Below are 22,615 nucleotides of genomic sequence, written 5' to 3'. Positions count from 1 at the left end.
CTGCTACAGGGTCAGAGTTTAGGTATCACCTTGTATCTTTCAGGCTCTGCTACAGTGTGAGAGTGTGGGTTTCATTCTGTATCTGTCAGTCTCTACTACAGTGTGAGAGTGTCGGTTTCATTCTGTATCTGTCAGTCTCTACTACAGTGTGAGAGTGTGGGTTTCATTCTGTATCTGTCAGTCTCTGTTACAGTGTGAGAGTGTGGGTTTCATTCTGTATCTGTCAGTCTCTACTACAGTGTGAGAGTGTGGGTTTCATTCTGTATCTGTCAGTCTGTACTACAGTGTGAGAGTGTGGGTTTCATTCTTTATCTGTCAGTCTCTACTACAGTGTGAGAGTGTGGGTTTCATTCTGTATCTGTCAGTCTCTGTTACAGTGTGAGAGTGTGGATTTCATTCTGTATCTATCTGTCTCTGTTACAGTGTGAGAGTGTATAAGTGAGAGTGAGATTATATAAGTACGTAAGTAAATTCATGAACTGATAGAAACAGAACCCATAGATGCGGAATGTTTCATGTTCCAGCAGCATGTATACAAATAAGTTTGCCTCAACTATTCTAAATTGCTACCTTCACCGAGTATCTCTGCTCTCTTGTTTGCCAGTTATTTTGCACAATTCTTGTGCGCAACTGTGTTAGTTTATTCGAGTGATGTCCCACTCGTAAATAATGCAATATTAATTTTGATTGTTTTATGTGAGCTTCAGACTCGTCTGCATCATGCCTTCCATGTTTTATTGACAAAATAGTTACGGCCTTGTCCTGTGTATTAGTGAGGAGGTTTGTGAGTAGGGTGTGAGGGAAGGTCTGGTTCCACATTTGGAATAATCCAATGAGGTAGGGGGTTATATGGGAGGCAGGGCTTTAGGGTCGGCACAACATTGTGGGCCGAAGGGCCTGTACTGTGCTGTACTGTTCTATGTTCTATGTTCAATGTTCTAAATTGTTTCATGCAGAAATAACACCAGATCCTACTAGGGGCCACCAGATATAAAACATACCAGCTGTGTACACAGACACTCTGTCCAGTTCTCCATCAGCCCTGGGCGACATCAGTGTTTAGCTCATTTTCATCAGCTTCCCTAGTATAATATTTACTTCCGATACTTTGAATTCCAGAGCTGTCTACATTTCCTTCTATCTTTTAAACTATCTTCTCCATTTCTGTAGTATCTGTGTGTATGTGTATTTGTCTTTGTGTGTTTATTTGTTTGTTCGTGTGTCCATGTCTGTGTGTGAGAGTGCATATGTATATGCGGTTGTGGGTACTGAAATACCTGTTATACAGGGCATCGTATAAAGTACATGAATACAAATTCCTATTCGTGCTGTGGATGCTAAAACGGTAAGGTGACGGTCAAAGCCGCTGTTGAATCCACCTGACCAACAGTAAGATGTAGAAATATTATGGTGTTCAGTTAGCTGTAGGAGTATAATGCTCTGGTAAGGCTGTCATTCACTGCCCTGTGGGTTACGAGCGCAACCACCAACACGTTTGACTCTGGTGTAAATACCGGCATAATAGTTTCTGTCATTTATAGATTCAACTCCGTAAACAGATGTCATCATCTCCTGCTTTAACATAATATACCAGTGTATTTGGGATTATCTGCGCTGTGCCCTGGTAGAAATAAATACAGGATCGCCAAATAAGGTCACACATGAAGTACATTCAATTTCGAAACCATAATAAACACTGACATACACACAGACACACATAGACTTTCTCTATCTCTCTCGCTCACATACACTTCCTCCATCTGTCTCTCTATCTCGTTGACTCTCTATCCCTCCCCCCTCTCACTCCTTCTCTCCATCTCTTACTGCGAATGTATTTAATTCTTCACTGATGTCCCTGTTCATGTCTTTCTCTTCCTTCACTGAACACGTTAAGCAAGATATTTTACGGCAGAGTCTGCAGACAGATTAAGGGACAGAAAAAAAGAGAAACGACTTGTTGCAGAAAGCGATATTGAAAGGAGCATGAAAGAAAAATGAACAGTAAATAGAGAACAGAGGGTAGTAGCTCAGTCTGCAGGAGAGCAGAGGGTCCAGGATGCAGTAGGTTTCAAACCGAAAATGAAGTGAAGGTTGAATTGCAATTCACATAAAATACAGAGGAGAGACAGAGAACGACAGCAGTGCAGAGACATTGGAAAAAAGGTTGAATTTCCCCATGGGGATGAATAAAGTATCTATCTATCTATCTATCTATCTATCTATCTATCTATCAGACAGGAGAGATTCCATCGCATAATATGTGTTTTCTATTGTCTACCTACTTGTCGCCGCTATGGTGTAAAGAGGGGTGGTTCATTCTGTACCCACCAATCTCCGGTGCGATGTGAGAGTGGGGAGCGAGTTCATTTTGTAGAAATCAGTCCCTGGTACAGGCTGAGAGTGTGGGCTTCTGTAGGTGTCACTCTCGGGTAAACTGTGAGAGTGTGGGTTTCATTCTGTTGCTGTCAGTCTCTGTTACAGAGTGAGATTGTGGGTTTCATTTTGTGTCTGCCAGTCTCTGTTACGGCGTGAGAGTGCGAGTTTCATTCTTTAGCAGTCAGTCTCTCTTACAGTGTGAGAGTGTAGGTTTTTATTTTGTATCTGTCATTCTCTGCTACAGGGTCAGAGTTTAGGTATCACCTTGTATCTTTCAGGCTCTGCTACAGTGTGAGAGTGTGGGTTTCATTCTGTATCTGTCAGTCTCTACTACAGTGTGAGAGTGTCGGTTTCATTCTGTATCTGTCAGTCTCTACTACAGTGTGAGAGTGTGGGTTTCATTCTGTATCTGTCAGTCTCTGTTACAGTGTGAGAGTGTGGGTTTCATTCTGTATCTGTCAGTCTCTACTACAGTGTGAGAGTGTGGGTTTCATTCTGTATCTGTCAGTCTGTACTACAGTGTGAGAGTGTGGGTTTCATTCTTTATCTGTCAGTCTCTACTACAGTGTGAGAGTGTGGGTTTCATTCTGTATCTGTCAGTCTCTGTTACAGTGTGAGAGTGTGGATTTCATTCTGTATCTATCTGTCTCTGTTACAGTGTGAGAGTGTATAAGTGAGAGTGAGATTATATAAGTACGTAAGTAAATTCATGAAATGATAGAAACAGAACCCATAGATGCGGAATGTTTCATGTTCCAGCAGCATATATACAAATAAGTTTGCCTCAACTATTCTAAATTGCTACCTTCACCGAGTATCTCTGCTCTCTTGTTTGCCAGTTATTTTGCACAATTCTTGTGCGCAACTGTGTTAGTTTATTCGAGTGATGTCCCACTCGTAAATAATGCAATATTAATTTTGATTGTTTTATGTGAGCTTCAGACTCGTCTGCATCATGCCTTCCATGTTTTATTGACAAAATAGTTACGGCCTTGTCCTGTGTATTAGTGAGGAGGTTTGTGAGTAGGGTGTGAGGGAAGGTCTGGTTCCACATTTGGAATAATCCAATGAGGTAGGGGGTTATATGGGAGGCAGGGCTTTAGGGTCGGCACAACATTGTGGGCCGAAGGGCCTGTACTGTGCTGTACTGTTCTATGTTCTATGTTCAATGTTCTAAATTGTTTCATGCAGAAATAACACCAGATCCTACTAGGGGCCACCAGATATAAAACATACCAGCTGTGTACACAGACACTCTGTCCAGTTCTCCATCAGCCCTGGGCGACATCAGTGTTTAGCTCATTTTCATCAGCTTCCCTAGTATAATATTTACTTCCGATACTTTGAATTCCAGAGCTGTCTACATTTCCTTCTATCTTTTAAACTATCTTCTCCATTTCTGTAGTATCTGTGTGTATGTGTATTTGTCTTTGTGTGTTTATTTGTTTGTTCGTGTGTCCATGTCTGTGTGTGAGAGTGCATATGTATATGCGGTTGTGGGTACTGAAATACCTGTTATACAGGGCATCGTATAAAGTACATGAATACAAATTCCTATTCGTGCTGTGGATGCTAAAACGGTAAGGTGACGGTCAAAGCCGCTGTTGAATCCACCTGACCAACAGTAAGATGTAGAAATATTATGGTGTTCAGTTAGCTGTAGGAGTATAATGCTCTGGTAAGGCTGTCATTCACTGCCCTGTGGGTTACGAGCGCAACCACCAACACGTTTGACTCTGGTGTAAATACCGGCATAATAGTTTCTGTCATTTATAGATTCAACTCCGTAAACAGATGTCATCATCTCCTGCTTTAACATAATATACCAGTGTATTTGGGATTATCTGCGCTGTGCCCTGGTAGAAATAAATACAGGATCGCCAAATAAGGTCACACATGAAGTACATTCAATTTCGAAACCATAATAAACACTGACATACACACAGACACACATAGACTTTCTCTATCTCTCTCGCTCACATACACTTCCTCCATCTGTCTCTCTATCTCGTTGACTCTCTATCCCTCCCCCCTCTCACTCCTTCTCTCCATCTCTTACTGCGAATGTATTTAATTCTTCACTGATGTCCCTGTTCATGTCTTTCTCTTCCTTCACTGAACACGTTAAGCAAGATATTTTACGGCAGAGTCTGCAGACAGATTAAGGGACAGAAAAAAAGAGAAACGACTTGTTGCAGAAAGCGATATTGAAAGGAGCATGAAAGAAAAATGAACAGTAAATAGAGAACAGAGGGTAGTAGCTCAGTCTGCAGGAGAGCAGAGGGTCCAGGATGCAGTAGGTTTCAAACCGAAAATGAAGTGAAGGTTGAATTGCAATTCACATAAAATACAGAGGAGAGACAGAGAACGACAGCAGTGCAGAGACATTGGAAAAAAGGTTGAATTTCCCCATGGGGATGAATAAAGTATCTATCTATCTATCTATCTATCTATCTATCTATCTATCTATCTATCTATCTATCTATCTATCTATCTATCTATCTATCTATCTATCTATCTATCTATCTATCTATCTATCTATCTATCAGACAGGAGAGATTCCATCGCATAATATGTGTTTTCTATTGTCTACCTACTTGTCGCCGCTATGGTGTAAAGAGGGGTGGTTCATTCTGTACCCACCAATCTCCGGTGCGATGTGAGAGTGGGGAGCGAGTTCATTTTGTAGAAATCAGTCCCTGGTACAGGCTGAGAGTGTGGGCTTCTGTAGGTGTCACTCTCGGGTAAACTGTGAGAGTGTGGGTTTCATTCTGTTGCTGTCAGTCTCTGTTACAGAGTGAGATTGTGGGTTTCATTTTGTGTCTGCCAGTCTCTGTTACGGCGTGAGAGTGCGAGTTTCATTCTTTAGCAGTCAGTCTCTCTTACAGTGTGAGAGTGTAGGTTTTTATTTTGTATCTGTCATTCTCTGCTACAGGGTCAGAGTTTAGGTATCACCTTGTATCTTTCAGGCTCTGCTACAGTGTGAGAGTGTGGGTTTCATTCTGTATCTGTCAGTCTCTACTACAGTGTGAGAGTGTCGGTTTCATTCTGTATCTGTCAGTCTCTACTACAGTGTGAGAGTGTGGGTTTCATTCTGTATCTGTCAGTCTCTGTTACAGTGTGAGAGTGTGGGTTTCATTCTGTATCTGTCAGTCTCTACTACAGTGTGAGAGTGTGGGTTTCATTCTGTATCTGTCAGTCTGTACTACAGTGTGAGAGTGTGGGTTTCATTCTTTATCTGTCAGTCTCTACTACAGTGTGAGAGTGTGGGTTTCATTCTGTATCTGTCAGTCTCTGTTACAGTGTGAGAGTGTGGATTTCATTCTGTATCTATCTGTCTCTGTTACAGTGTGAGAGTGTATAAGTGAGAGTGAGATTATATAAGTACGTAAGTAAATTCATGAACTGATAGAAACAGAACCCATAGATGCGGAATGTTTCATGTTCCAGCAGCATGTATACAAATAAGTTTGCCTCAACTATTCTAAATTGCTACCTTCACCGAGTATCTCTGCTCTCTTGTTTGCCAGTTATTTTGCACAATTCTTGTGCGCAACTGTGTTAGTTTATTCGAGTGATGTCCCACTCGTAAATAATGCAATATTAATTTTGATTGTTTTATGTGAGCTTCAGACTCGTCTGCATCATGCCTTCCATGTTTTATTGACAAAATAGTTACGGCCTTGTCCTGTGTATTAGTGAGGAGGTTTGTGAGTAGGGTGTGAGGGATGGTCTGGTTCCACATTTGGAATAATCCAATGAGGTAGGGGGTTATATGGGAGGCAGGGCTTTAGGGTCGGCACAACATTGTGGGCCGAAGGGCCTGTACTGTGCTGTACTGTTCTATGTTCTATGTTCAATGTTCTAAATTGTTTCATGCAGAAATAACACCAGATCCTACTAGGGGCCACCAGATATAAAACATACCAGCTGTGTACACAGACACTCTGTCCAGTTCTCCATCAGCCCTGGGCGACATCAGTGTTTAGCTCATTTTCATCAGCTTCCCTAGTATAATATTTACTTCCGATACTTTGAATTCCAGAGCTGTCTACATTTCCTTCTATCTTTTAAACTATCTTCTCCATTTCTGTAGTATCTGTGTGTATGTGTATTTGTCTTTGTGTGTTTATTTGTTTGTTCGTGTGTCCATGTGTGTGTGTGAGAGTGCATATGTATATGCGGTTGTGGGTACTGAAATACCTGTTATACAGGGCATCGTATAAAGTACATGAATACAAATTCCTATTAGTGCTGTGGATGCTAAAACGGTAAGGTGACGGTCAAAGCCGCTGTTGAATCCACCTGACCAACAGTAAGATGTAGAAATATTATGGTGTTCAGTTAGCTGTAGGAGTATAATGCTCTGGTAAGGCTGTCATTCACTGCCCTGTGGGTTACGAGCGCAACCACCAACACGTTTGACTCTGGTGTAAATACCGGCATAATAGTTTCTGTCATTTATAGATTCAACTCCGTAAACAGATGTCATCATCTCCTGCTTTAACATAATATACCAGTGTATTTGGGATTATCTGCGCTGTGCCCTGGTAGAAATAAATACAGGATCGCCAAATAAGGTCACACATGAAGTACATTCAATTTCGAAACCATAATAAACACTGACATACACACAGACACACATAGACTTTCTCTATCTCTCTCACTCACATACACTTCCTCCATCTGTCTCTCTATCTCGTTGACTCTCTATCCCTCCCCCCTCTCACTCCTTCTCTCCATCTCTTACTGCGAATGTATTTAATTCTTCACTGATGTCCCTGTTCATGTCTTTCTCTTCCTTCACTGAACACGTTAAGCAAGATATTTTACGGCAGAGTCTGCAGACAGATTAAGGGACAGAAAAAAAGAGAAACGACTTGTTGCAGAAAGCGATATTGAAAGGAGCATGAAAGAAAAATGAACAGTAAATAGAGAACAGAGGGTAGTAGCTCAGTCTGCAGGAGAGCAGAGGGTCCAGGATGCAGTAGGTTTCAAACCGAAAATGAAGTGAAGGTTGAATTGCAATTCACATAAAATACAGAGGAGAGACAGAGAACGACAGCAGTGCAGAGACATTGGAAAAAAGGTTGAATTTCCCCATGGGGATGAATAAAGTATCTATCTATCTATCTATCTATCTATCTATCTATCTATCTATCTATCTATCTAACAGACAGGAGAGATTCCATCGCATAATATGTGTATTCTATTGTTTACCTACTTGTCGCCGCTATGGTGTAAAGAGGGGTGGTTCATTCTGTACCCACCAATCTCCGGTGCGATGTGAGAGTGGGGAGCGAGTTCATTTTGTAGAAATCAGTCCCTGGTACAGGCTGAGAGTGTGGGCTTCTGTAGGTGTAACTCTCGGGTAAACTGTGAGAGTGTGGGTTTCATTCTGTTGCTGTCAGTCTCTGTTACAGAGTGAGTTTGTGGGTTTCATTTTGTGTCTGCCAGTCTCTGTTACGGCGTGAGAGTGCGAGTTTCATTCTTTAGCAGTCAGTCTCTCTTACAGTGTGAGAGTGTAGGTTTTTATTTTGTATCTGTCATTCTCTGCTACAGGGTCAGAGTTTAGGTATCACCTTGTATCTTTCAGGCTCTGCTACAGTGTGAGAGTGTGGGTTTCATTCTGTATCTGTCGGTCTCTGCTACAGGGTCAGAGTTTAGGTATCACCTTGTATCTTTCAGGCTCTGCTACAGTGTGATAGTGTGGGTTTCATTCTGTATCAGTCAGTCTCTGCTACAGTGTGAGAGTGTGGGTTTCATTCTGTATCTGTCAGTCTCTGTTGCAGTGTGAGCGTGTGGGTTTCATTCTGTATCTGTCAGTCTCCGCTACAGGGTGAGTGTGTGGGTTTCATTCTGTATCTGCCAGTCTCTGCTACAGTGTGAGAGTGTGGGTTTCATTCTGTATCATTCGGTCTATGTTACAGTGTGAGAGTGTGGGTTTCATTCTGGATCTGTCAGTCTCCGTTACAGTGTGAGAGTCTGGGTTTCATTCTGTATCTGTCAGTTTCTGTTACAGTGTGAGAGTGTGGTTTTCATTCTGTATCTGTCAGTCTCTGCTACAGTGTGAGAGTGGAGGTTTCATTCTGTATCTGTCAGTCTCTGTTACAGTGTGCAAGTGTGGGTTTCATTCTGTATCTGTCTGTCTCTGCTACAGTGTGAGTGTGTGGGTTTCATTCTGTATCTGTCAGTCTCTGATACAGTGTGAGAGTGTGGGTTTCATTCTGTATCTGACAGTCTCTGCTACAGTGTGAGAGTGTGGGTTTCATTCTGTATCTGACAGTCTCTGCTACAGTGTGAGAGTGTGGGTTTCATTCTGTATCTGTCAGTCTCTACTGCAGTGTGAGAGTGTGGGTTTCATTCTGTATCTATCTGTCTCTGTTGCAGTGTGAGAGTGTGGGTTTCATTCTGTATCTGACAGTCTCTGCTACAGTGTGAGAGAGTGGGTTTCATTCTGTATCTGACAGTCTCCGTTACAGTGTGAGAGTCTGGGTTTCCTTCTGTATCTGTCAGTTTCTGTTACAGTGTGAGAGTGTGGGTTTCATTCTGTATCTGTCAGTCTCTGCTACAGTGTGAGAGTGGGGGTTTCATTCTGTATCTGTCAGTCTCTGTTACAGTGTGAAAGTGTCGGTTTCATTCTGTATCTGTCAGTCTCTGCTACAGTGTGAGAGTGTGGGTTTCATTCTGTATCTGTCAGTCTCTGCTACAGGGTGAGAGTGGGGGTTTCATTCTGTATCTGTCAGTCTCTACTACAGTGTGCGAGTGTGGGTTTCATTCTGTATCTATCTGTCTCTGTTACAGTGTGAGAGTGTATAAGTGAGAGTGAGATTATATAAGTGCGTAAGTAAATTCATGAACTGATAGAAACAGAACCCATAGATGCGGAATGTTTCATGTTCCAGCACCATGTATACAAATAAGTTTGCCTCAACTATTCTAAATTGCTACCTTCACCGAGTATCTCTGCTCTCTTGTTTGCCAGTTATTTTGCACAATTCGTGTGCGCAACTGCATTAGATTATTCGAGTGATGTCCCACTCGTAAATAATGCAATATTAATTTTGATTCTCTTGTGAGCTTCAGACTCGTCTGCATCATGCCTTCCATGTTTTATTGACAAAATAGTTACGGCCTTGTCCTGTGTATTAGTGAGGAGGTTTGTGAGTAGGGTGTGAGGGAAGGTCAGGTTCCACATTTGGAATAATCCAATGAGGTAGGGTGTTATATGGGAGGCAGGGCTTGAGGGTCGGCACAACATTGTGGGCCGAAGGGCCTGTACTGTGCTGTACTGTTCTATGTTCTATGTTCAATGTTCTAAATTGTTTCATGCAGAAATAACACCAGATCCTACTAGGTGCCACCAGATATAAAACATACCAGCTGTGTACACAGACACTCTGTCCAGTTCTCCATCAGCCCTGGGCGACATCAATGTTTACCTCATTTTCATCAGCTTCCCTAGTATAATATTTACTTCCGATACTTTGAATTCCAGAGCTGTCTACATTTCCTTCTATCTTTTAAACTATGTTCTCCATATCTGTAGTATCTGTGTGTACGTGTATTTGTCTTTGTGTGTTTATTTGTTTGTTCGTGTGTCCATGTGTGTGTGTGAGAGTGCATATGTATATGCGGTTGTGGGTACTGAAATACCTGTTATACAGGGCATCGTATAAAGTACATGAATACAAATTCCTATTCGTGCTGTGGATGCTAAAACGGTAAGGTGACGGTCAAAGCCGCTGTTGAATCCACCTGACCAACAGTAAGATGTAGAAATATTATGGTGTTCAGTTAGCTGTAGGAGTATAATGCTCTGGTATGGCTGTCATTCACTGCCCTGTGGGTTACGAGCGCAACCACCAACACGTTTGACTCTGGTGTAAATACCGGCAGAATAGTTTCTGTCATTTATAGATTCAACTCCGTAAATAGATGTCATCATCTCCTGCTTTAACATAATATACCAGTGTGTTTGGGATTATCTGCGCTGTGCCCTGGTAGAAATAAATACAGGATCGCCAAATAAGGTCACACATGAAGTACATTCAATTTCGAAACCATAATAAACAGTGACATACACACATACACACATAGACTTTCTCTATCTCTCTCGCTCACATACACTTCTTCCATCTGTCTCTCTATCTCGTTGACTCTATATCCCTCACCCCTCTCACTCCTTCTCTCCATCTCTTACTGCGAATGTATTTAATTCTTCACTGATGTCCCTGTTCATGTCTTTCTCTTCCTTCACTGAACACGTTAAGCAAGATATTTTACGGCAGAGTCTGCAGACAGATTAAGGGACAGAAAAAAAGAGAAACGACTTGTTGCAGAAAGCGATATTGAAAAGAGCATGAAAGAAAAATGAACAGTAAATAGAGAAAAGAGGGTAGTAGCTCAGTCTGCAGGAGAGCAGAGGGTTCAGGATGCAGTAGGTTTCAAACCGAAAATGAAGTGAAGGTTGAATTGCAATTCACATAAAATACAGAGGAGAGACAGAGAACGACAGCAGTGCAGAGACATTGGAAAAAAGGTTGAATTTCCCCATGGGGATGAATAAAGTATCTATCTATCTATCTATCTATCTATCTATCTATCTATCTATCTATCTATCTAACAGACAGGAGAGATTCCATCGCATAATATGTGTGTTCTATTGTCTACCTACTTGTCGCCGCTATGGTGTAAAGAGGGGTGGTTCATTCTGTACCCACCAATCTCCGGTGCGATGTGAGAGTGGGGAGCGAGTTCATTTTGTAGAAATCAGTCCCTGGTACAGGCTGAGAGTGTGGGCTTCTGTAGGTGTCACTCTCGGGTAAACTGTGAGAGTGTGGGTTTCATTCTTTTGCTGTCAGTCTCTGTTACAGTGTGAGATTGTGGGTTTCATTTTGTGTCTGCCAGTCTCTGTTACGGCGTGAGAGTGCGAGTTTCATTCTTTAGCAGTCAGTCTCTCTTACAGTGTGAGAGTGTAGGTTTTTATTTTGTATCTGTCATTCTCTGCTACAGGGTCAGAGTTTAGGTATCACCTTGTATCTTTCAGGCTCTGCTACAGTGTGAGAGTGTGGGTTTTATTCTGTATCTGTCGGTCTCTGCTACAGTATGAGAGTGTGTGTTTCATTGTTTATCTGTCAGTCTCTGTTACAGTGTGATAGTGTGGGTTTCATTCTGTATCAGTCAGTCTCTGCTACAGTGTGAGAGTGTGGGTTTCATTCTGTATCTGTCAGTCTCCGCTACAGGGTGAGAGTGTGGGTTTCATTCTGTATCATTCGGTCTATGTTACAGTGTGATAGTGTGGGTTTTTATTTTATATCTGTCAGTCTCTGCTACAGTGTGAGAGTGTGGGTTTCATTCTGGATCTGTCAGTCTCTGTTACAGTGTGAGAGTATGGGTTTCATTCTGTATCTGTCAGTCTCTGTTGCAGTGTGAGCGTGTGGGTTTCATTCTGTATCTGTCATTCTCCGCTACAGGGTGAGTGTGTGGGTTTCATTCTGTATCTGCCAGTCTCTGCTACAGTGTGAGAGTGTGGGTTTCATTCTGTATCATTCGGTCTATGTTACAGTGTGAGAATCTGGGTTTCATTCTGTATCTGTCAGTTTCTGCTACAGTGTGAGAGTGGGGGTTTCATTCTGTATCTGTCAGTCTCTGTTACAGTGTGAAAGTGTGGGTTTCATTCTGTATCTGTCTGTCTCTGCTACAGTGTGAGTGTGTGGGTTTCATTCTGTATCTGTCAGTCTCTGTTACAGTGTGAGAGTGTGGGTTTCATTCTGTATCTGTCCGTCTCTGATACAGTGTGAGAATGTGGGTTTCATTCTGTATCTGACAGTCTCTGCTACAGTGTGAGAGTGTGGGTTTCATTCTGTATCTGACAGTCTCTGCTACAGTGTGAGAGTGTGGGTTTCATTCTGTATCTGTCAGTTTCTGCTACAGTGTGAAAGTGTGGGTTTCATTCTGTATCTGTCTGTCTCTGCTACAGTGTGAGTGTGTGGGTTTCATTCTGTATCTGTCAGTCTCTGTTACAGTGTGGGAGTGTGGGTTTCATTCTGTATCTGACAGTCTCTGCTACAGTGTGAGAGTGTGGGTTTCATTCTGTATCTGTCAGTGTCTGGTACAGTGTGAGAGTGTGGGTTTCATTCTGTATCTGACAGTCTCTGCTACAGTGTGAGAGTGTGGGTTTCATTCTGTATCTGACAGTCTCTGCTACAGTGTGAGAGTGTGGGTTTCATTCTGTATCTGTCAGTCTCTACTACAGTGTGAGAGTGTGGGTTTCATTCTGTATCTGTCAGTCTCTACTACAGTGCGAGAGTGTGGGTTTCATTCTGTATCTATCTGTCTCTGTTACAGTGTGAGAGTGTATAAGTGAGAGTGAGATTATATAAGTGCGTAAGTAAATTCATGAACTGATAGAAATAGAAGCCATAGATGCAGAATATTTCATGTTCCAGCAGCATGTATACAAATAGGTTTCCCTCAACTATTCAAAATTGCTACCTTCACCGAGTATCTCTGCTCTCTTGTTTGCCAGTTCTTTTGCACAATTCTTGTGCGCAACTGCATTAGATTATTCGAGTGATGTCCCACTCGTAAATAATGCAATATTAATTTTGATTCTCTTGTGTGAGCTTCAGACTGGTCTGTATCTTGCCTTCTATGTTTTATTGACAAAATAGTTACGGCCTTGCGCTGTGTAGTAGTGAGGAATTTTGTGCGTAGGGTATGAGGAAAGGTCAGGTTCCACATTTGGAATAATCCAATGAGGTAGGGGCTTATATGGGAGGCAGGGTTTGAGGGTCGGCACAACATTGTGGGCCGAAGGGCCTGTACTGTGCTGTACTGTTCTATGTTCTATGTTCAATGTTCTAAATTGTTTCATGCAGAAAGAACACCAGATCCTACTCGGTGCCACCAGATATAAAACATACCCGCTGTGTCAACAGACACTCTGTCCAGTTCTCCATCAGCCCTGGGAGACATCAATGTTTACCTCTTTTTGATCAGCTTCCCTAAAATAATATTTACTTTCGATACCTTGAATTCCAGAGCTGTCTACCGTTCCTTCTATCTTTTAAACCATCTTCTCCATATCTGTAGTATCTGTGTATATGTGTATTTGTCTTTGTGTGTTTATTTGTTTGTTCGTGTGTCCATGTGTGTGTGAGAGTGTATATATGTATATGCGGTTGTGTGTACTGAAATACCTGTTATACAGTGTATCTTATAAAGTACATGTTTACAATTTCCTATTCGTGCTGTGGATGTTTACCGTTTCAAGGTGACGGTCAAAGCCGCTGTTGAATCCACCTGACCAACAGTAAGATGTAGAAATATTATGGTGTTCAATTAGCTGTAGGAGTATAATACTCTGGTAAGGCTGTCATTCACTGTTCTGTGGGTTACGAGCACAACCACCAACACGTTTGACTCTGGTGTAAATACCGGCATAATAGTGTCTGTCATTTATAGATTCAACTCCGTAAAGAGATGTCATCATCTCCTGCTTTAACATAATATACCAGTGTATTTGGGATTATCTGCGCTGTGCCCTGGTAGAAATAAATACAGGATCGCCAAATAAGGTCACACATGAAGTAAATTCAATTTAGAAACCATAATAACACACACACACACACACACACACACACACACACACACACACACACACACACACACACACACACACACACACACATAGACTTTCTCTAACTCTCTCGCTCACATACACTTCCTCCATCTGTCTCTCTATCTCGTTGAATCTCTATCCCTCCCCCCTCTCAGTCCTCTCCATCTCTTACTGCGAATGTATTAAATTCTTCACTGATGTCCCTGTTCATATCTTTATCTTTCGTCACTGAACACGTTAAGCAACATATTTTACGGCAGAGTCTGCAGATAGATTAAGGGACACAACAAAAGAGAAACGACTTGTTGCAGAAAGCGATATTCAAAAGAGCGTGAAAGAAAAATGAACAGTAAATAGAGAACAGAGGGTAGTAGCTCAGTCTACCGGAGAGCAGAGTGTTCAGGATACAGTACGTTTCAAGCCGAAAATGAAGTGAAGATTGAATTGCAATTCACATAAAATACAGAGGAGAGACAGAGAACGACAGCAGTGCAGAGACAATCAACAAACAGGAGAGATTCCATCGCATAATATGTGTGTTCTATTGTCTACCTACTTGTCGCCGCTATGTTGTAAAGAGGGATGGTTCATTGTGTACCCACCAGTCACCGGTGCAATGTGAGAGTGGCGAGCGGGTTCATTTTGTAGAAATCAGTCCCTGGTACAGACTGAGAGTGTGGGCTTCTGTAGGTGTCACTCTCGGGTTCAGTGAGAGCGAGTGGGTTTCATTCTGTATCTGTCAGTCTCTGCTACAATGTGAGAGTGTGGGTTTCATTCTGTATCTGTCAGTCTCTGCTACAGTGTGAGAGTGTGGGTTTCATTCTGTATCTGTCAGTCTCTGCTACAGTGTGAGAGTGCGGGTTTCATTCTGTATCTGTCAGTCTCTGTTACAGCATGAGAGTGCGGGTTTCATTCTGTATCTGTCAGTCTCTGTTACAGCATGAGAGTGTGGGTTTCATTCTGTATCTGTCAGTCTCTGTTAAACTGTGAGTGTGTGGGTTTCATTCTTTATCAGTCAGTCTCTGTTACAATGTAAGAGTGTGGGTTTCATTTTGTATCTGTCAGTCTCTGCTACAGTGTGAGAGTGTGGGTTTCATTCTGTATCTGTCAGTCTCCGCTACAGTGTGAGAGTGCGGGTTTCATTCTGTATCTGTCAGTCTCCGCTACAGTGTGAGAGTGTGAGTTTCATTCTGTACCTGTCAGTCTCTGTTCGAGTATTTCTTGTGTCGGCTCAGTCCTACACCTGTGAGACTCTGACTCAGTGTGAGCGGGTCTATTTATCCTCCTTCTTTCTCGCTATTTCTCAAATTCAGAATATACTCTTAAAATAGATTCTGTATTCACAGAGCTATTTTTAGAACAAGAGTCTCCTGCATTTGGTTTATGTTAAAATTGTGAGAGAGACAGTGCACTGATGAATGATCACGGCTGTATGGAGCATGACATCCTGTGTAATAGAGTCATACGGCAAACAGACCATTCGGCCCGGCATCATTCTGCTTGCATCTCTTGATAACACATAGAACCAATTGAACAGCAGCCGATCCGTAAAATTTCTGTGGTTTGAGAAAACAATCCCTGAAATGTTGAATGAATATATGGAAAATAAATATTTTAATTAATTTAATCAAACAAGTGCATAACTAACTTAATAAATAGATCGAAATAAAACCCATAGAGGCATCGAGCTTTTTGTTTGATCAGGATTTATGAGGGGTGATTCATAAGTTCGTGGCTAAGATAGAAGGAGTGAACTTTAGAAAACCAAACACGTTTATTTTTCAACATAGTTCCCTCCTACATTGACACACTTAGTCCAGCGGTCGTGAAGCGTACGGATTCCTTCTTTGTAGAAGTCGCCGTCCTGGACCTCCAGAAGTGGTCCTCAGCAGGGGTGATTGATAAGTTCGAAGGAGATGAATTATACAGTTCACGTTACATGCACGTGGATTTCAGCTCTTTGAGTGATTATGCAGAAAGTTTGAAGTTAATAACTCATCATAACTCATTGAAAAATAAATGCACCAGGTTTCTAAAGTTGACACCTTCTACATCAGGCCACGAACTTATCAATCACCCCCGCTATAGACATTTCTCTCACAGTTCTAAATTGCTCCTTCGCCGTGTATTCGCAACTCTTATATTTGCCGATTCTATCACATATTCCTCAATGTGCACCTGACCATGAATTATCCAGAGTTATTTCCCACTGATAAATAATATAATATTCATTTCGATTTTCTTATGACAGCTTCAGACTGCTCTGTAATATGCCATGCATTTTTCATTGATAAAATTGTGTCAGCCTTGTTCCGTGCAGCACTGAAAGCGTTTGTGAGTTGGGATGCGAGGGGAGATCAAGTTTCACAATTGGAATCATCCAAAGCTGCTCACTGCAGCACGCGATTGATAGAAGAATCCTGAGAATTTGGCGTCACTGATTACGTCACTGCACAGCCGGGAATATTTCCACCGTCAGGGACATGATGCGCGGAAGAGTTACTCCTGTGTTGCAGGATACAGTGTCCTATATTACACCCATCAGTGCAGAAGAACGAGATGAATGGGGGTGAATGGACAGAAGATGGTGAACAGACTGATATCACAATGTGAACACATCACCTGGACATGTTGGGATCATGAAACAGTAGAGAACAGGAACAAGCCCTGTGACTCACTATTCCTGCGCTGAACAAGATACCGAATGAGATTAAACTCTGTTGACTGTACATGACCCATCTCCATTCAATCACTGCATGCTCATGTGCTACGCCAACAACGTAATAAACAACAATAAACAACAATGTATTACCGACTGCCACACTTGACAGATTTTCCAGGCACCCACCATTATCTGTGAAACAAACAAACTTGCCCCGCACATCTCCTCTAAGCTACTCTCCTCTCGTGTTAAATACAGACCATCGCCCAGTTGATATTTCCACCTTGGTGTGGAAGAACTTAAGACTCTTTGGATATGCAGGGGTTAACCTATTCGCTTAAGAATGCTCTTAAAATTTAGCTGAGCTCTGAGTTGCAAGTCTTAGAATCCAGTCCTTGCTAAAGTGTAAACAAGAATGCTATGGCACCATATTGACGTCATGCTCTTGGTTGTTGAAAATTAGTCCGAAGTTCAAAGTCACGTTGTTTGTTACAATCTAGTACTAAGTTCACAGTCAACCAATGTTATTCGTAAGTGTTGTTAGTCACCTACGCTGTGTCTATATAATGAGCTGGGTCTGCCAGAGAAGCAGAGCCCCTAAGCACCGCTTTTAGGTGGAAGGTGGCTCTCCATCATATAATGCAATAAAGACCTTTAGTCTGAAACAATTCTCTGAGTCGGCCGGATTTATTCTATTTGCTGCTCCTGAGATTTTTCCGCAACATTTGGCCACAACAATTCACCTTCCAGGCCTCTCATAACTCTACCAGGTTCTGCCAGATCTCCCCCAGCCTCAACCTCTGTGTCCAGGAAGGGGAGGTCGAGGGACCAGCCAACAGTCCTCTCGTTGACGGACCGGAAGTGGAAGGAGTGAGCAGTTTCAATTTCATTGGTGTTAGCCTCTTTGAGGATCCATCCCGGCCCAATATATTGATGCAATCTCAAAGAGAGCACGACTGCGGCGATAGTACATTCAGAGTTTGAGAGGAATCGGTTTGTCATGGAGGACTCTCGCACATTTCGACAGACAAGCACCCAAGACACCTTCAAAAGGCGATGCCTCAAAATGCTGTATCCATCAGTAAGGAGTTCACCCCACTCCCCTCGCTCGCCCAGAGGGCACAGGGACCCGACCACACACACTCAGGAGCAGCTTCCTCCATCCACAATCAGATTTGAGAATGGAGATCGATTCGGTGACGAAATTTTCCTCTGTATTTTTCTCTTTCGTTCTGCATGGTATATTTAATTTATTTCTGTACATACTGTAGTTATTGTAATTTACAGCTGTGTTATTCTGTAATGCAATGCTCGGATACCGCATGACGACAAAAGCACGTGACACGCATACGGGTCCTGTCTGACTGCAGCTGTGACAGACAGAATGACCTAAATGACGGGACCTTTGATGACGACGTCACTTTCTTGAGGAGGCGCCTCCTGTAGATACTGCTCACTCCGAGAAGCGATGTGCTTGTGATGAGTTGGTCAGCTTCACTACTTCGTTGAGAGAGTGGGGAGTGAGGGACATCGGGCACTTCGAAGCCCAGAGGCAGAAGCAGGAAGATGTTGGAGCAGGGCTGGGCACAGCTGGACTGTGGCTCCCAATTCTGGTTCCGGCAATTTAGGATGGATGTGGACCTCTCCGTCATGTAGCCGAGAATATTCCTGGGAATAGTTCCACCGGTAAGGGACCTCAGACCCAGATAAGACCGGAAAAGCTGTTATTACTCGTCCTGCAGCAGAGAAGCCGAAAAAGTGTACAAAGGCTGTGGTAAATCTAGTCAAGAAGAAAGGAAGAGCTTACGAAAGGTTCAAAAAGCTACGTAATGATAGAGAGCTGGAAGATTATAACGTTAGCATGAAGGAGCTCAAGACAGAAATTAGGAGAGCCGGAAGGGGCCATGAGAAGGCCTTGGTGGACAGGATTAAGGAAAACCCCAAGGCATTCTACAAGTATGTGAAGAGAAAGAGGATAAGAAATGAGAGAATAGAACCAATCAAGTGTGACAGTGTAAAAAAGTGTATGGAACCGGGGGAGATAGCGGAGGTACTTAATGAGTACGTTGCTTCAGTATTCACTACGGAGAAAGGATCTTGTCGATTGTAGGGACAACTTAGAGCGGACTGAAAAGCCCGAGCATGTAAATATTAAGGACGAAGATGTGCAGGAGCTTTTGGAAAGCATCAATTTGGATAAGTCACCAGGACTTATTCGAAACGTACAACAGCAACGTTCCCCGAATCATCCAACGCTACATCGCCGATTGCATAGTTGCTGCTTCCCGCACTCGTGCTGAGCTGGTCGATGTATTCAACTTTGCCTCCGACTTCCACCCTGGCCTTAAGCTTACCAGGTCCACTTCCGACACCTCCCTTCTCTTTCTCCATTTCTGTCTCCACCTCGGGGGACAGTCTATCCACTGGTATATTTAATAAACCTACTGCCTCACAGCAGTCCGGACGGTACCTCTTTCCACCCTGTCATTTGTAAACAAAGCCACCCCTTCTTTCAGCTCCTCCGACCCCTCTGTATCTGCTCTCAGGCTGAGGCTTTTCATTCCAGAGCAACTGAGATGTCCTCCTTCTTCAAAGAAAGGGGCTTCCTCTCCCCCAACATGAACGCTGCCTTACCAACATCTCTTCCATTTCACACACATCTGCCCTTACACCATCCTCCCGCCGCCCCATCATGGATAGAGTTCCTCTTGTCCTCACTTACCGCGCCACAATGCACATTCTGCACATAATTACACATATCTTCCACCACCTCCAACGGGATCCCACCACCGAGCACATCTTCCCATCCTCATACAACTCCCGACCATTTCTGCTTTCTGCAGGGATGACTCCCTGTGTGACTCCCTTGTCCTTCCCCACTGATCTTCCTCCTGGCACTTATCATTACAACTGGAACAAGCGCAACGTCTGCCCTTACAACCACCTCCCTCAGGCCCCAAACAGTCCTTCCAGGTGTGGCGACACTTCACCTGCGAGTCTGTTGGGGTCATCTACTGTATCCGGTTGTTGAGAGCTCCTATATATCAGTGAGACCCAACGTAGATCGGAAGACCCCTCCCCCTCGTCAAGCACCTGCCCCGAAAAGCGGTGGCCTCCCATTTCAATTCTGCTTCCCGTTCCCATTCTGACAAGCCCGTCCGCGGCCTCCTCTACTGCCAAGGCGGCGACACACAGGTTCGAGTACTGACACCTTGTATTCCGTCAGGGTAGCCTCCAATATTATGGCATGGATATTGATTCCTCTAACGTCCGGTCATTGCCCACACTCACCCCCACAACTTCTTCACCATTCCGCATTCATGTCTTCCTTTCACAACTTCTTACCTGATTATCCCCACAACTTATATATAAATAACAATACCTCATTTCCTGAAATAATGGAAAGGCTGAACTGCTGGGAACAACAACGTTTTCAGGAAGTTCAATTCATTCATGCGCTTGTAGAGCAGGTGTGGATTTATTTTCGGAATGTCAAAATTACTTGACACTTTCGACCGAGCGGTAGAGACTTCTAAAATGTTTCAAAACAAAAGTAGCGGGGGAGATCAAAAGAACTTCCAACTGCTCTCTGAATCTGGTCTGGGTCACTCCGTTGATAAATGTATTCGTGCAGCTGCTGAAATTCTGAATCAGAGAACCCGCAAACTGTGTCTGAAAAAGCCAAATAGACATTTCCAGGTCGGTGTAGAGGCATCGCATGAGAATGAAGACCAGAGTGGTTGTCGCCCAACAGAGAAGGAAACTCGCCGACAGGCTAAAGAGCAGAATGATGGATTGTCTCCGACTCTCCATCTCCGGATCTCGCTGTTTCCCGGAATTTCGCCATTATCATAGCTTTATGCATCTTTATTAAGCCATCCGCGAATTGCCTGCCTCAAAGAATAAAATGCCTTCTGCCGAACCCCTCCCTGTAACTCAAGCCCTGGAGTTCCGGCAGCATCTTTGTAAATATTCCTAACATTCCGTTCAGCGTACATCTGCCTTTCCTATAACAGGGCGACCAAAACTGTTCACAGAACTACAAGCGCGGTATCTCCAAGGAGAGAGGTAGTGTAATTGAAGTGCGCATCTACGCTTCTTTCTAGAGGCTTTAGTTATTATTCGATTGCAAGGTCAGATTCTGAAAACAAGATCTTGCACCGCAGCAACCTTCCCTCTGTTTTATTTTACTGCTTCGGGGACAAACCATTGCTCTGAGCAGAACATTGTTACCCGGTCTTAAAAGTGCTCGGCACTTGTAATGTTTTTTAAATCTGTAATATCCATGTCAAACAATGATAAAACACAACACAGGTAAATGCAGTCAGGCAGTCACCTCTGACAGGGAGTATGTCAAAGTGAAATGTTCTGACTGAACGGCGTTGGTGGTTTCTGTCTTTATTGTGACAATTTTTGACAGTGTTGCAACCTGAAATAATGGCAACGTAAATAGGTTGAAGCTCTAAAATGTTCCAATGTAAATGTGGTACGTTTAGTATTTAGCACATTTATAGATTATATTCAGTAATACAGTTAATTTCACGGTATTTCATAATTATATTAACAATGATTTCAAAAAAAATATTTACAGAGTGACCCATTTCAGTTCTGGCGCAGCTGCGTACATGCGCATCTGCGAGGGGACAGTGCTGACAGCGAAGAACATAGATCAGAATTTGAGACTGGAAAAACTTGGGAATTGTCAAAGAGTAGAAAATGGAACGTCCTATAATTGAACAGTGCTGGGAGGGGAAAATAGAAGGGGAACCTTTCAGAAAGATGGAAGATAAATTTTTGGTGGAAATTGGTAAATTTGCAACTTGACGCTCAGCCGCTGGAAGATGCGTGCGCGAGTGTTTGAGGAGCGACAAGAGTCTCTGGATCACAGCCGTGCCGGCGCATCGTTTATGGTGAAATGGAGTCCTACCGCACGGCCGCGCCATTGGAATTCCTGTCTTTAGACGAGTCTCTTTCACCCTTCCCTAACAAGCCGGCCTCGGTGACGAAGCACACGACACTACTGAGTTGCTGTAAAGCCTCATTTGTTTCACAAATGTCCTTTAGTGATGGAGAATATTCGCCTTTATCTGGATTTTATGTGACTGTAGACCCAAGAATGCTGCGGATTGTTACGTTAATCATCCGATCGGGAAAATTAGAGAGACGGTAATAATATCAGAATTGACTGTGATGCTCACTTCCCGTGAACCTGAACCAGAAAAGGGAACAGAATTTCACAAGTTGAAATCAAAGATATTTCCTGCCAGTTTAAACTTTAATCTTCTGCTCACGTGACAGGGTTGGAAGGAATGAGGTCCGCTAATGACGGGAGGTTTTGCTGGACGTGGGTTGTTTGTGCTGTGTCTGTACAATTCGAGGTCTCACGTCACAAATGAGAAGACTACAGACAGTTCCAGTGACAAGTCTGCATGAAGCAGGTTAAAATATTAACAGGGCGCAGGAGATTGAGAGGAACGAGACACCATTTTAGGGATTTTTAATAAACACCGATTAAAATCACATCAGCAGTAGCAGAGAGCGGCTGGAGGTCTCTGCTTCCGTATAAGTAATCGAAAGGCACTTACCCGGGATGCCGGCAATTGTAATCACTGTGTAACAAATAGCCCTGTCTTCAGGCATTGTTAATCCAAGGCTGTTAGTATTTGCAATTGTTTTCGGAATAGTCCCAATTTCTAAATATCATAAAAGTTGTAAATAGCCACTAAGTAAACTCAAACGGTTATAACAAAGCCCAGAGAGCAAATTTCTTTTACGCCTGCAAAGTAAAACTCTTCACCGATCACACGTTGTTGAGAGTCCACCGCGTCTGGATGTTTCCGTCCTCAATGTAGCTGAAGCACAGAGTGGCATTCTTTCTTAGAATAATCGGTTACTAATAATGAAAACAACTTGTACATTACTACTATTTACTACTAATAATTACTACTAAT

The sequence above is a fragment of the Hemitrygon akajei genome, unplaced genomic scaffold (genome assembly GCF_048418815.1).
Source record: "Hemitrygon akajei unplaced genomic scaffold, sHemAka1.3 Scf000041, whole genome shotgun sequence".
Taxonomy (NCBI): domain Eukaryota; kingdom Metazoa; phylum Chordata; class Chondrichthyes; order Myliobatiformes; family Dasyatidae; genus Hemitrygon; species Hemitrygon akajei.
The sequence above is the reverse complement of the archived record's forward strand: the minus strand, read 5'-3'. Positions refer to the sequence as shown.